The sequence below is a fragment of the Trichechus manatus genome, unplaced genomic scaffold, assembly GCF_000243295.1.
Source record: "Trichechus manatus latirostris isolate Lorelei unplaced genomic scaffold, TriManLat1.0 scaffold00098, whole genome shotgun sequence".
NCBI lineage: Eukaryota > Metazoa > Chordata > Mammalia > Sirenia > Trichechidae > Trichechus > Trichechus manatus.
In genome coordinates, this window is record NW_004444034.1 from 1,757,970 (window position 1) to 1,770,092 (window position 12,123).

Consider the following 12,123-nt stretch of genomic DNA (forward strand, 5'->3'; position numbering starts at 1 on the left):
CCCAAAACAAACGTCTAAAAAATGGCCAACTCATGTTTCAAATCTAGGTCTGACTCCAACACGCTTTATCCCTGGTTCCAAATGGTGTTCATTTAGCCTTTGATTTCATTTTTCTAGTGTCTTTTTTACTCTTCTGCTTTTACCCACAAGTTTTGGTCAAGTTGGTGCTACAAAATTAACAGGTGTTCTTTTAACTAGATCCTAACTCACTGGCTTTTTAACTGACTTGCTAATCAACCAGTATAGTCAGAGCCCTTTAAGTCCGCCTTCTTCCTTTTTTTAAGCATGAAGTCAATGAGCACTTACCGAACATCTTCCGTGTGCCAAACACTTCAACCTGCTGGAGAAATTGAAAACTGAGACTTTCCTTCTATGTACATCATTTGTCATCTGTGGAGAAACACATCTTGTATAGTATTGTCAAACCATGCTAGGATATCATTAGACGGTATACCAATTAGACCCTTATCACAGTAAAAAAATTTGAGTCCAGACTGGAGAAAAGTACACTTAGTACACAAAATGATAGCAGTAACTAGGATAATAATCTAAAGGTGTAAATTCTCCCCCATACCCACAATTAAAAGAGAAAAAACAAAAACAAAGAAACTATACCTTGACTGATACAACCCAAGAAAAAAATAATTGAAGTGATTTTTCAGAATCCATCAGGCAAAATGACTCTTAGTCATTGAATCATTCAGGGACTTCCACTCCCAAATAATTATTTTGGCCTGAATGACTCATATAATTAAATTATCTAGTTTGCTTTAGCAGTGCAGACTTAGAATGACAGGAACATTCCAATCTGAACATTTAGAAAGTGAAACCCAAAGGGAAAATTCACAGACCTGGGTCATCCCAGCCTGAACCAGGAATAATAACTCAATAAGTTCTCATATACAGGAGAGGCTAAGGACTGGCCATTCTCCACTCACACTGAGGACAGCACAGCAGAACCAGCTCAGTGCCTGGCACACAGGGCCAGCACTAACCAGACCTGACATCAGTTGATGGTAACAAGGTCCCTTTCCAACAGGTTCACTGCAGGAAAGTTTAACTCTCTTGGTTAGAGTCATCGCTTCCTTGAAATCTTTACAAACCAAGTATTTAAAAGAGTTTAGATTCAGGAATGATAATTCTTGGAAGCAGGCAAAGGACTTGAAACCAGGATTAAATGTTCCTCAAGCAGCACAGGACTAGTGCTTTCTTCAAGACCACAATTCCCACCCCACCCCCCACACCCCATCAATTGTACAATTCTCACCCCACCGTCCACACCCTGTCAATTGTACCACAACTCCCACCCCATCCCCCACACCCCATCAATTGTACAATTCTCACCCCACCGTCCACACCCCATCAATTGTACCACAACTCCCACCCCACCCCCACACCCCATCAATTGCCATTCTCAAGGTGGAGCAGGTTGTGCTCTCAGTCATGTATTGGGCACTAAGCTGCCATTTCCTTATGAAAATTTGCCACTAATATATAGTCACTCCCACTCACTCTATGCTCTGCGCTCTCAAGAAATGAATCTCACATTCCTAAACCAAGTGCCAGAAAGGGATTTTAGACCTAAATGGTGTTAAACCCAGAGAAAGGGAGAGAAAAAGGATAGCGCCTTCTTTAACAATCCTCAACGTTTTCCTCTCCAGCATTATCAGCTTTATCTTAAAATCACATCTCTTAATTATTCCGGATGAATGTAGAACCCTTGGTAAGCCCTTTCATGAATGTTCAGGCCTGTGGCATTAAGAAAGTCCAAGTGATGAGGTAAATGACTTGTTTGGGATGATGCAGTGACTTAGAGGTAAGCTCAATAGCTCAAATCTGCTTACTCTCAAGCCAAGTCATGCTTTTAAAAATTGTTTCATATTAAATCACCAGGAGAGTGTATCTTCTGATACTGCTCCGTTTAATAGGGAATCTATCATTGTTTAGAAGCATCATTGTGCTAAACACATATCCCACTGTAAGAAGTCCCAGCGCAGTCCTCAAATTAGTCACACCGAAAACTACGCTATGTATTGAAATGCAACCAGTTTTTTGCATGTATGGTAGAACACAGAAGCTATTTTGTTTCACAAGTAAAACATGATGATTTTTATGGGGGACGTAAAGAATAATTTAGCCAGTAGGGGAGGAATGTAATTAGTTTGAATACAGAGTATTGGAATTTGGCCAAGACAATAGCCCAGTTATGCGGCGGGGGGGACTCCATTGCAGACTCTACCAAAAATAAAAATTTAAAATGTCTCTTGATAGAAGTTTGTATTGTCATGGTCATTTTTTTTCTCTCAGAGGAGAAAATATCATTTAATAAGATACTAAGGGAATATATCAGAGCAAACATCTGCTGAGCCTTTGCTGTATGCTAAGCACTGTGTTCAACGTTCTCAGTCTTCAGGATACCCCTGTGCCAGTCTGCACAGCAAAGCTCCCTTCACATCTCCAAAATGCTTGCCCCCCTCCTGGTCCTGGGATGTTTCCCCAGTGGCACAGTACCCCCTTCAGAAGAACAGACCTGGAAAGGGGTGTGAGCAAGTTCAGGAATAGTGTTGGGGCTATTTGGGAAGGAAATTCCAGGGTCCCCGGTACCTGTTCTATGGCCTACAAGGCAGGGTGGGTGTGTGAAGCTCCAGGAGAGTTCATCTTTCTGACCCTGCCAAGGCCCAGAGACCAGAACAGGACTCCCTAAAACATGGGGCCCAGGGCAGGCCACCCACACATATACCCAGCCTGGGTCTAAGACTAGTACTGCTAACCTGGATCTAATGCCAATCTGGGTCTTACGCCCTTAACTACTAAGCTAAATGGGTCCATTGAACAAAATAGGTGTTCAAAAATTGGTAGCTGAGTGATTAAATGACAGACATGTACTTGTCCTCTTGAAGTTTAGTAGGAAAAGATTTGTATATTATCTCCAACAAATTCCTGGGCTCAAGGAGCAAGAGAGCTCTGAATGGGCACTATCCATGCTGATGAAGTACTGCTAATGTCAAGTCTCAGATACTGCTTTGGATTCTCAGAACTCTAAGAATTTTCTTCCTTCCCATTTCATCATCCAGAAAAGGAGCATTGGTCTCTTCAAGTAAGCTGATTCTAAAAAATGATGGCAAACTATTTCATTATAAATCTCTTTGCTTGAAAAAACCCAGCTTGGCAAAATCAATCCTGAAGCATTCATTTACAGACTTTGAGTTTTCATACCTCTGACATTTGTTTGGCTCTTCTGTGAGGAGTCCCTTGTGGCTTCATTGTCAATAAAAACACTTACTCCACAGTGCACAGGCTCCAGCATGCTGGATTCTCCACCATAGTTCAGGACTCCGCATTCTATCCACACCAATCCATTTAAAACAAGTCCATAGGCAATACTGGGGTAACAAGACACCCAAGAGAAGAATAAGCCCAGGTTATGTTGTATAGCCTGTTGTTTTCTTTTAGGAGTTGACCGAGAAGAAAACAAAGAAACAATCTAATTTGAAATCAGCACCAAAAATTTTCTTCTAATAGTCTCATCACGGCCTCCTGGAAATAGGTGTTTTTTTTTCATTTGGATTGTGTTTAAGTAAAATAACTTCTAAAGAGTGAGCAAAGTGGAGATTGAGAGTCTTCAGATGGAGTCCCTGGGTAATGCAAATGGTTAACATCTGTGGTTGCTATTTGAAAAGTTGGAGGTTCAAGTCCACCCAGAGGCACCTCAGAAGAAAAGCCTGGCAGTCTACTTCCAAAAAAATCAGTAATTGAAAACCCTACGGAACACAGTTCTACTCTGACACACACTGGGTTGCTGTAAGTCAGAATCAACTCATGGTGACTGGCTACTGGTTTATTACGCTTTATACAGCAAAAGAAAGAAGTTTTTTTTCTTTTTCCTATAAAGTTTTTCTATTAGGGTTATAAAAAAATGACATATGCTTTTTCGGAATGATTTTGAAAACGTGGAAATGTAAAACGGAAGATTAACCATAATCCCACCACCCAAGACGACTATTAGTGTTTTCGTGTTTGATCATTCGTAGCCACTCGATTATAGCTTCCTTTTCCACCTAACATTTAGATAAGCACTCTCCTACATTACTAAAAAACTTCGGAAACATCAATTTTAATAGCTACTTAATATTCCACCATGTAGATTTATTTAGGATTAACAATTTTCTTAACAATTTCCCTATCATTTTCATTTTGTTTGGGGCTTTGTATTTTCAGGTTGTTTGTTTTTTGCTTTTATTTTTTGCTTTGATGAGTAATATTGTATTTATTGTTTCCTGTGTTGCCTTTAATGTTATATATATAGTATACTTAAGTATATATATATATATATATATACATATATACATAATATATACACACTCGTAAAATATATTTCAGTAAGTAGGAAAACTGGATCAAAGGGGCAGATTATTACTAACCAAAACAAACCCGTTGGTGTTGAGTCGATCCCAATTCATAGCAACCTTACAGGACAGAGTAGAACTGCCCCACACGGTTTCTAAAGAGCAGCTGGTTGATTTGAACTGCTGACATTTTGGTTAGCAGCCAAGCTCGTAACCACTGCACCACAAGGGCTCCAGATTATTACTAAGGTTCTGTTATTTCTTTCTAAAACTGTGGAGCCAGTTTAAATATCATATTCTCATTTCACTTCCCCCCCATCAGCATGGAGCTCTATCATTTGTTTGAATCTTTGATAAATGATAATACGTATTCTATCATTATAATCCATATTTATATGAAAAGTAATTTAAATAAATGGAACCATGCCACATTTCCCATTGAAATATATTAAAAGAACATTTTATCTGATGTTGAAAATATTTCCTAACTTTTAATCAATGATAAATGCATGACTCTAACTTTCATTTGTTCTTAAACTAGTTTATTTTACTTACTGCTGTTTTTAAAATGAGAGTTGTCGATGTCATTGGCTTGATCCACAAAAAAGACAAACTTCTAGCTGCATATCCAAAATTTGAATTTAAAATTTAAAATTATTAAATTTTACAGCTGAAAACACTATTTTGATACCTCCAAATTTAGTTCCTTAGCAATCATAGTGGCCTCTAGCACTAGCTGGAATTATTGCCTCTTACCTTAGAGGCTTGTCTCTACTTATCTTTTTATATTTGTGACACTTCATTTTTATTACACTTCCCATTCTCCAAACTATCGCATGCCATATGTTCTTTTTTTAAACTCAACCTAAATTTTTTTAAAGGTCCTATTAGGATCATACATTACCATTCAAGCTGACTATACTTAAAAGCAAACAAACAAAAAGAGAAAACAGGTATGAGGATTGCCACCTTGAAGGGAGACTTACTTGCTAGAAAAGCATCCACACACCAACTTCAGCAGGATGTGGGATTGTTTTTCCATGCATGGTCTCACTTGTGAAAAGTATAAGTGAAACAAGCTGGTTGGTGGTCTGTGCCTGTCCAGTCATTGCTGGGAAACTGTCAGGACTACAGTGCCCCTTTGTGGGCTGACTTGGCAGCAATGCCAGGAGCTGAGTGGACCACAGAGACCAAACTGGTTATGATGACTGCTCAGTCCTCTCAAATGACCAGACGCCCTGCCCGCATCACAGCCCAGCCACCCTGAGATGACAGCACAGATGTAGGGTGCTCTGAGCCTTGGAAAGCCTATGGGGCAGTTCTACTCTGTTCTATAGGGTTGATATGAGTCTGAGTCGACTCAGTGGTGATGGGTTTTGATTTTTAATGATGTGTTAATCTACCCCACTGAAATTGCAAGGTGATTATTGGCTAAATAGCAAAGCAGATGGAGAGTAAAAGAAGAAATAATATCAGAACAAAACAGAAAAAGAAGTTTCCCTATGACAGTGTTCATGGGGAAAAGCCAGAGGTAGGCAGACTGAAAGTCTGATCCAGCCAGTTTATGTCATAATGATTTTTGATTTGTTTATTTTTTTCACATCATGTCTCCCAGGGTCCCAATTTTCACATTTAGATGCAGCTCCTAATGAAAGAGAGAAGGAAACAGAAGATTATGAAGTAGGTAGTCCAAAAAGGTCACTAAGTAAAAAATGAGTTGTTTTCTAACAACCTTCTGCTAACTGAGACTCATGGTTTTATTTAAGAAGCTCACTGCCTTTGAAAATGCGCAGGGTCTTTTCAATAGCAAAAGATCAAATGATGTTAATCAGGCAGTGGGGCCTAATCCGTTAATGCAACTGTCTCTTTACATTATAAACATTCTGGCTACATAAACTGGAATGATTTTTATCTTGACTTGTCTTTTCTTCTTCTTTCTGTCTCTTTTTAAATCTTTGTTGCTGTTAGTTGCCATCAAGTTGGCTCCAACTCATGGCGACCCCATGTACAACAGAATGAAGCATTGCCCAGTCCTGCGCCGTCTTCCCAATAGTTGGTATGCTCAGCTCCATTGTTTCAGCCACTGTGTTTTTGTGTGTGTGTCTGTGGCTTTTTTTAAATTATTATTATACTTTAGAGGAAGGTTTACAGAACAAATAGTTTCTCATTAAACAGTTAGTACACATACTGTTTTATGACATTGGTTAACACCCCCACGACATGTCAACACTCTCCCTTCTTGACCCTGGGTTCCCTATTACCAGCTTTCCTGTCCCCTCCTGCCTTCTAGTCCTTGTCCCTGGGCTGTTGTGCCCCATTAGTCTCATTTTGTTTCATGGGGCTGTCTAATCTTTGGCTGAATGGTGAACCTTGGTAGTGACTTCATTACCGAGCTAAAAAGGTGTCCAGGGGCCATACTCCTAGGGTTTCTCCAGTCTGTCAGGCCAGTAAGTCTGGTCTATTTTTGTGAGTTAGAATTTTGTTCTACATTTTTCTCCAGCTCTGTCCAGGACCCTCTGCGGTGATCCCTGTCAGAGCACTCAGTGGTGGTAGCCAGGCACCATCTAGTTGTGCTGGACTCAGTCTGGTGGAGGCCTTGGTTGCTGTGGTCCATTAGTCCTTTGGACTAATCTTTCCCTTGTATCTTGTTTTCTTCATTCTCCCTGCTTCCGAAGGGGTGAGACCAGTGGAGTATCCTAGATGGCTGCTCACAGGCTTTTAAGACCCCAGAAGCTACTCACCAAGGTAGAATATAGAACATTGTCTTTATAAACTGTGTTACGCCAGATGAGCTAGATGTTCCCTGAGACCATGGTCCCCACAGCCCTCCACCCAGCAATTCGGTCCCTCAGGGAGTTTTCAGCCACTGTGTATTTTGAGTGCTTTCTAACCTACCGGACTCACCGTCATCTTCCAGCACTATATCAGACAATATTCTGTTGTGATTCATAAGGTTTTCATTGGCTAATTTTCTGAAGTAGATCTCCTGGCCTTTCTTCCAAGTCTGTCTTAACATGGAAGCTCTGCTGAAATCTATCCACCACGGGTGACACTGCTGTTATTTGAAATACCAGTGACATAGCTTCCAGCATCATAGCAACATACAAGCCACCATAGTACAACCACCTCCTCTCTAACCATCATCCAGAAACAATCTATTGTTGTGTCTTAGAATGAAGAAATACAAAAGGATGGGGTTAATGCATCCACCTCTCCCTTTTTTCCTCCACGTTTCTCACACTTTTGGTTGATCAACTTAGACTGTGCTCTCATGGAACAACCCATCTCCTCTCATGGAACAACCATCTCCACAGAGCCCTACATGTAGGGCAGGTTTCTCCCTGCTCATCAGCTCTGTTCCTTCTCAGCTATTGGCTCCGCTGTTAGAGTCAGTCTTCACTTTCCGCAACTCTAAGTGCATCTGCAGCTGCTATAAAGAGCTTTTTCTGAACCAGTCTTTTCTTAAGGATACAATACTCATCGTTCGAATTCTGTGGCATGTTTAGCCTGAGAAGAAATAATTGGGATGGGGAAGTAGGATATATGTCAGTTGTCTTCAGATATTTGGTCTCCATCCTGTAGAAGTGGGATTGGACTCCTACAGGTATATACAGTTATCAGAGCAGTGATTCTTCAATGGGGTTGTGGTGGTAATCTGAGTCACTTGGAGAGTTCTTTGGGTTTACAATCCCTTTCTCTGGTATCATCTCAATAGGCCTGCAGTAAAATGTCATTGCTGATGGCAGCACAACATATTTCTTAGGAGTTTTAGGACAGAAAAATTGAGAAATCTATTGAATTGGATGATAAATTCCACAAGATCAGCTAACCTATACATAATTTCCTCATCTTTTATTCCTGAGGCCTAACAAGGCCTGGCATGTGGCAGATGCTCAAAAATGGTTCTTGAACTATTATTTTGTTAATGAATTAAGTTTTATTTTAGTATAAGTAGAATGCAAATTCCATTATAGTATAAGTAGAATGATCTAATAAGAAACACCATTCAAGGTGGGCTGCCGTGAGAAACCTGAGCTCTCTGTCTTTGCGGGAGCTCAAGCACAAGCTGGGGAGACTGGAACATAAGGTGGAAAGTTGACCAGAAATATGTGGCTAACAGAGTGGCAGCCAATTGGGCTCCAGGCCAAGGGAAAATGCCAATACTTTCTATTTCATGACCATGAAAACTTAGTCACTTGAAGGGTGTAAGAAGATGGATACTGTTGTACCATCAGTTTAAATCAGGGGACTTATACCTCACATTCTGGGAGTTCTGTGTTAAGTCTGAATGACAAGTTGAATGTTAAGTATATTAAATACTAAGTTTTAAATTCCTATTTACAATATTTTGGGTTTCGTTACTAAGGATAGTAGTTGTGCCTTTGAAAGTCTCCGAGAACACAGTGTTTTCCTTTAGAGCACTCTGTGAATGCTGACCCGTATTAACACAGAGCTGAAAATTGAATTCCTTTTCACCTATAAACACCAAAGATCTCTAACCTCACCTCTTTGTCACAATAACTTGTAACCTAAATTTTCAAGTAAGTGTTTAAGAGTGGTCCACAAGAGGACCCCTGGTGGTATAGTGGTTAAAAGCTTGGCTGCTAACCAAAAGGTCAGCAGTTCAAATCCACCAGCTGCTCCTTGGAAATCCTATGGGGCACTTTTACTCTGTCCTGTTAGGGTCACTGTGAGTCAGAATCCACTTGATGGCAACAAGTTTTGGTCCACAAGATAATTCCAACATTCAAGAATCATTTAGGGTTTTCATTTCTTCTTCTTTTAAATTCTGGATAAAGTTTATCTATCATCCAAGGGAATGTGGCACCTTGATAATCCCTGTTATGACATCCATGCATCTCACATTAATTTATATGGAATGTCTGTGGCCCATTGAAAGGAAGGTGTAAAACAGTAAGCTTCAGCGCCCAACCAGCGCTCAGGGCCTGCAGTCGGGTTTATTGTGATGATCTGTAGGTCAAGAGTGCCACCTCTCATCAGTAAACCAAGGTGGCCTCTCTGGGGATCAGAGTCAGAGAAACAATCAGCTAAGAGAAGGGTGTGTCTCAGATCGCCAGCATTTTCTCTTCGTCCAGCGTTCAGTTATCTTTTCTACCCCACAATGGGGAAGCCCCTGAGATTGCACATCATGTCTATTTTAACAGCTCTGCTGGGCTCTGAAACTCAAACCTGAGTTTTCTATTTCAATGTATTTTCACAATCTACACATTCACTTTTAAAAGTGGGTAATGAAAAATTCTCAATCTGCTTCTCAGTCTTGACTACCCTGAAACTTTTGGGTCCTCTACTGAATAAAAAAAAGGTTCCAAACCATATTCAAGTTAAGAACTATTTGTTAACCTGCTACAGGCGAGGAGCCTGTCAGGCTCACTGCAGTGAAGTGACTTCATAAACCACCCCTGTTGATGCCCACACCCATTGACTGCTATCCTCCAGCCCTTTCCTTTGGGGCACTCTCTCCCCTACTTCAGCTTCCAGAATCTTAGAGCTTAGAGAGTATCATAAAGAGTGAGATTCTATGAAAACTAATTGTCATATTTTAGGTTGTGACTGAATGGAGTTTTAATCTTTATTTAAAAAAAAAAAAAAAAAACCATTGCAGTCAAGTTGATTATGACTCATAGCGACCCTACAGGATAGAGTAGAACTGCCCCATAGTGTTTCCAAGGAGCGGCTGGTGGATTGGAACTGCCGAGCTCTTTAATCTTTATAACTTTGCTATATTTTCCTTGTGCTAATAAAGTACAAGCCTCTCCATAACGCAAAAAGCACAAATGCTGATTTCTAAACATATACATAAATCACTGCATGACTCTGAAATAATTCATGTAAAATTTCTGAAAATGTATTTTAGATTCTTCTTCCTTTGTAGGCAGCTTTTAGGTGATTTAAAATATAGATCTGTATGTATTATTTGATGTTCGCATGGTTTTTCCTAAATAACATGCTGGACTTTTAATAGAGACTTTCGGAGATAATTGTCTTATTCTGAGTGCCAATAGAGGACATGTTATCAGACACTGTACTATTTACTATAAAAAGGTGTTGCTATGCAGGAGAAAGTTTGGGTTCAAGTCCAGTGTCTGCCACTTAGTAGTTCTGTGGCTTAACACAAGCTGCCTTAGCGATCCTGAAGCATGGGGGGAGGGGTGATTTTAAAAAAAAAAACAACTGAACTGCCTTTCTTACTGGATTATTGTTAGGATCAAATCCAATCATGTTCTTGAAAGTTCTTTGAAAATTATAAGTTGAATTCAAACTTAAGCCAGTATTACAATGACCAGAGCATTTGATCACTGCCCTGTAGCATGCCAAGTGGGGGCAGCGTGCTTAAAGGTTGAGAGCTGGGTTCTTTGATCTGCAAATTTAGATGGAATCCCAGCTTCATCACTTACTAGCTATGTGACCTCTGGTGGGTTACGGAACCTGCCGAAACTCAATATCCCAAGGGGATACCAATATAGTACATGTCTTACTGGGTTTTGTTAAAATTATTAAGGTGATGCATGCAAGACACCAAGTGAGATGTCCATCCCACAGCAAATAGCTGTGCGTTTTTTAAGTCTTACGTGAATCTCAGCTCTTGCTTTCTGTAGGGTGCTGTGGGGTAAATAATCAGGGAGACTTGGACCTCTTAGCTCTCAAAACATTTTACTTAGGTCTCCCTTCCCCTGTTGATAGAGTTCTAGCTGAGACATTGGGAGTCCCTGGGTGGCACAAACCGTTAAACACTTGGCTACAGACCAAAAAGTTGGCAGTTCAAATCCACCCAGAGGCACCTTGGGAAAAAGTCCTGGCCAAAGATCACAGCCATTGTAAAACTCTGTGGAGTGCGATTCGACCCTGAAACAGGCGGGGTTGCCATGAGTCAGAATCAATTAGACAGCAATTATTTTTGTTGATGTTGTTGTTTTAGCTAAGACGCCATCTCAAATAACTTAGAACAAATTAATGTGCTATGAAACAAAATTATCAACAATAAGGATTCTTGAGTTTGGGGGCTAAACTCAAGAACCAAAATCAAAAAACCAAACCAGTTGCCATAGAGTCGACTGAGACTCATGGAACATCTGCTTTCTGCCCTTCTCACTTTCGTCTACAGAACTGTGTCCCTTCCAGAAAAATTCTACTCCAAGAAAAAAGCCTACTTCAAGATATCTTCTTGAGGCTATACCTAGTAAGTTTCCCTAATAATGTCGGAATGTTTATAAACTTTATGGACTTATTAGTAAGTCGTATGTATTTTTTCATTTATATTGCACATAATTTGGTTCATTTACTCTATTTCCACTTCTAGATTGTAAACTTCATGAAGGCTTTTTATCTTGTCCCACTATAGTCAATATTCCAGTTACATGAACGATCCAAAGATCACTAATATTCTGGCATTAGATACACTTGGATTTGTATTGTGCCTCTGTTGCCTATTTGTTGGGTATTCTTGGGTAAGGTGATTCAGTTCTCTTAACCTCAGTTTCTTTGCTTGTAAAACAAAGGCAACCTTGCAGAGTCCCAGTAAGGCTTTGAAGTAATACCCTGGAATCCCCTCAAAAAAAGGTTACAATCAATATTTCTACCCTTTCGATTGTCTATTATGATTATTACCTCCACTACGGCCATCTTCTCTATTCCCACCAATACTTATCCTTAGATATTGCCCCAGATTCCCAAGAATGAAAGAAAAATACAGAAAAGGGAAAAGATAAAGCCAGAAAAGTATAGTAACAGCAGACACCTGTGCTAAGTCTAAATCAGC

General features: G+C 40.0%; 1 long non-coding RNA gene across 1 annotated transcript; it reads right to left on the bottom strand.

Moving 5' to 3' along the window:
* Positions 1-321: 321 nt before the first annotated feature.
* Positions 322-5,366, bottom strand: LOC111821690 (uncharacterized). Its single transcript, XR_002825033.1, has 3 exons — positions 5,333-5,366; positions 3,217-3,446; positions 322-390 (listed from the first exon to the last, which is right to left on the bottom strand). It is a non-coding gene; the product is annotated as an uncharacterized LOC111821690 (long non-coding RNA).
* Positions 5,367-12,123: the final 6,757 nt, after the last annotated feature.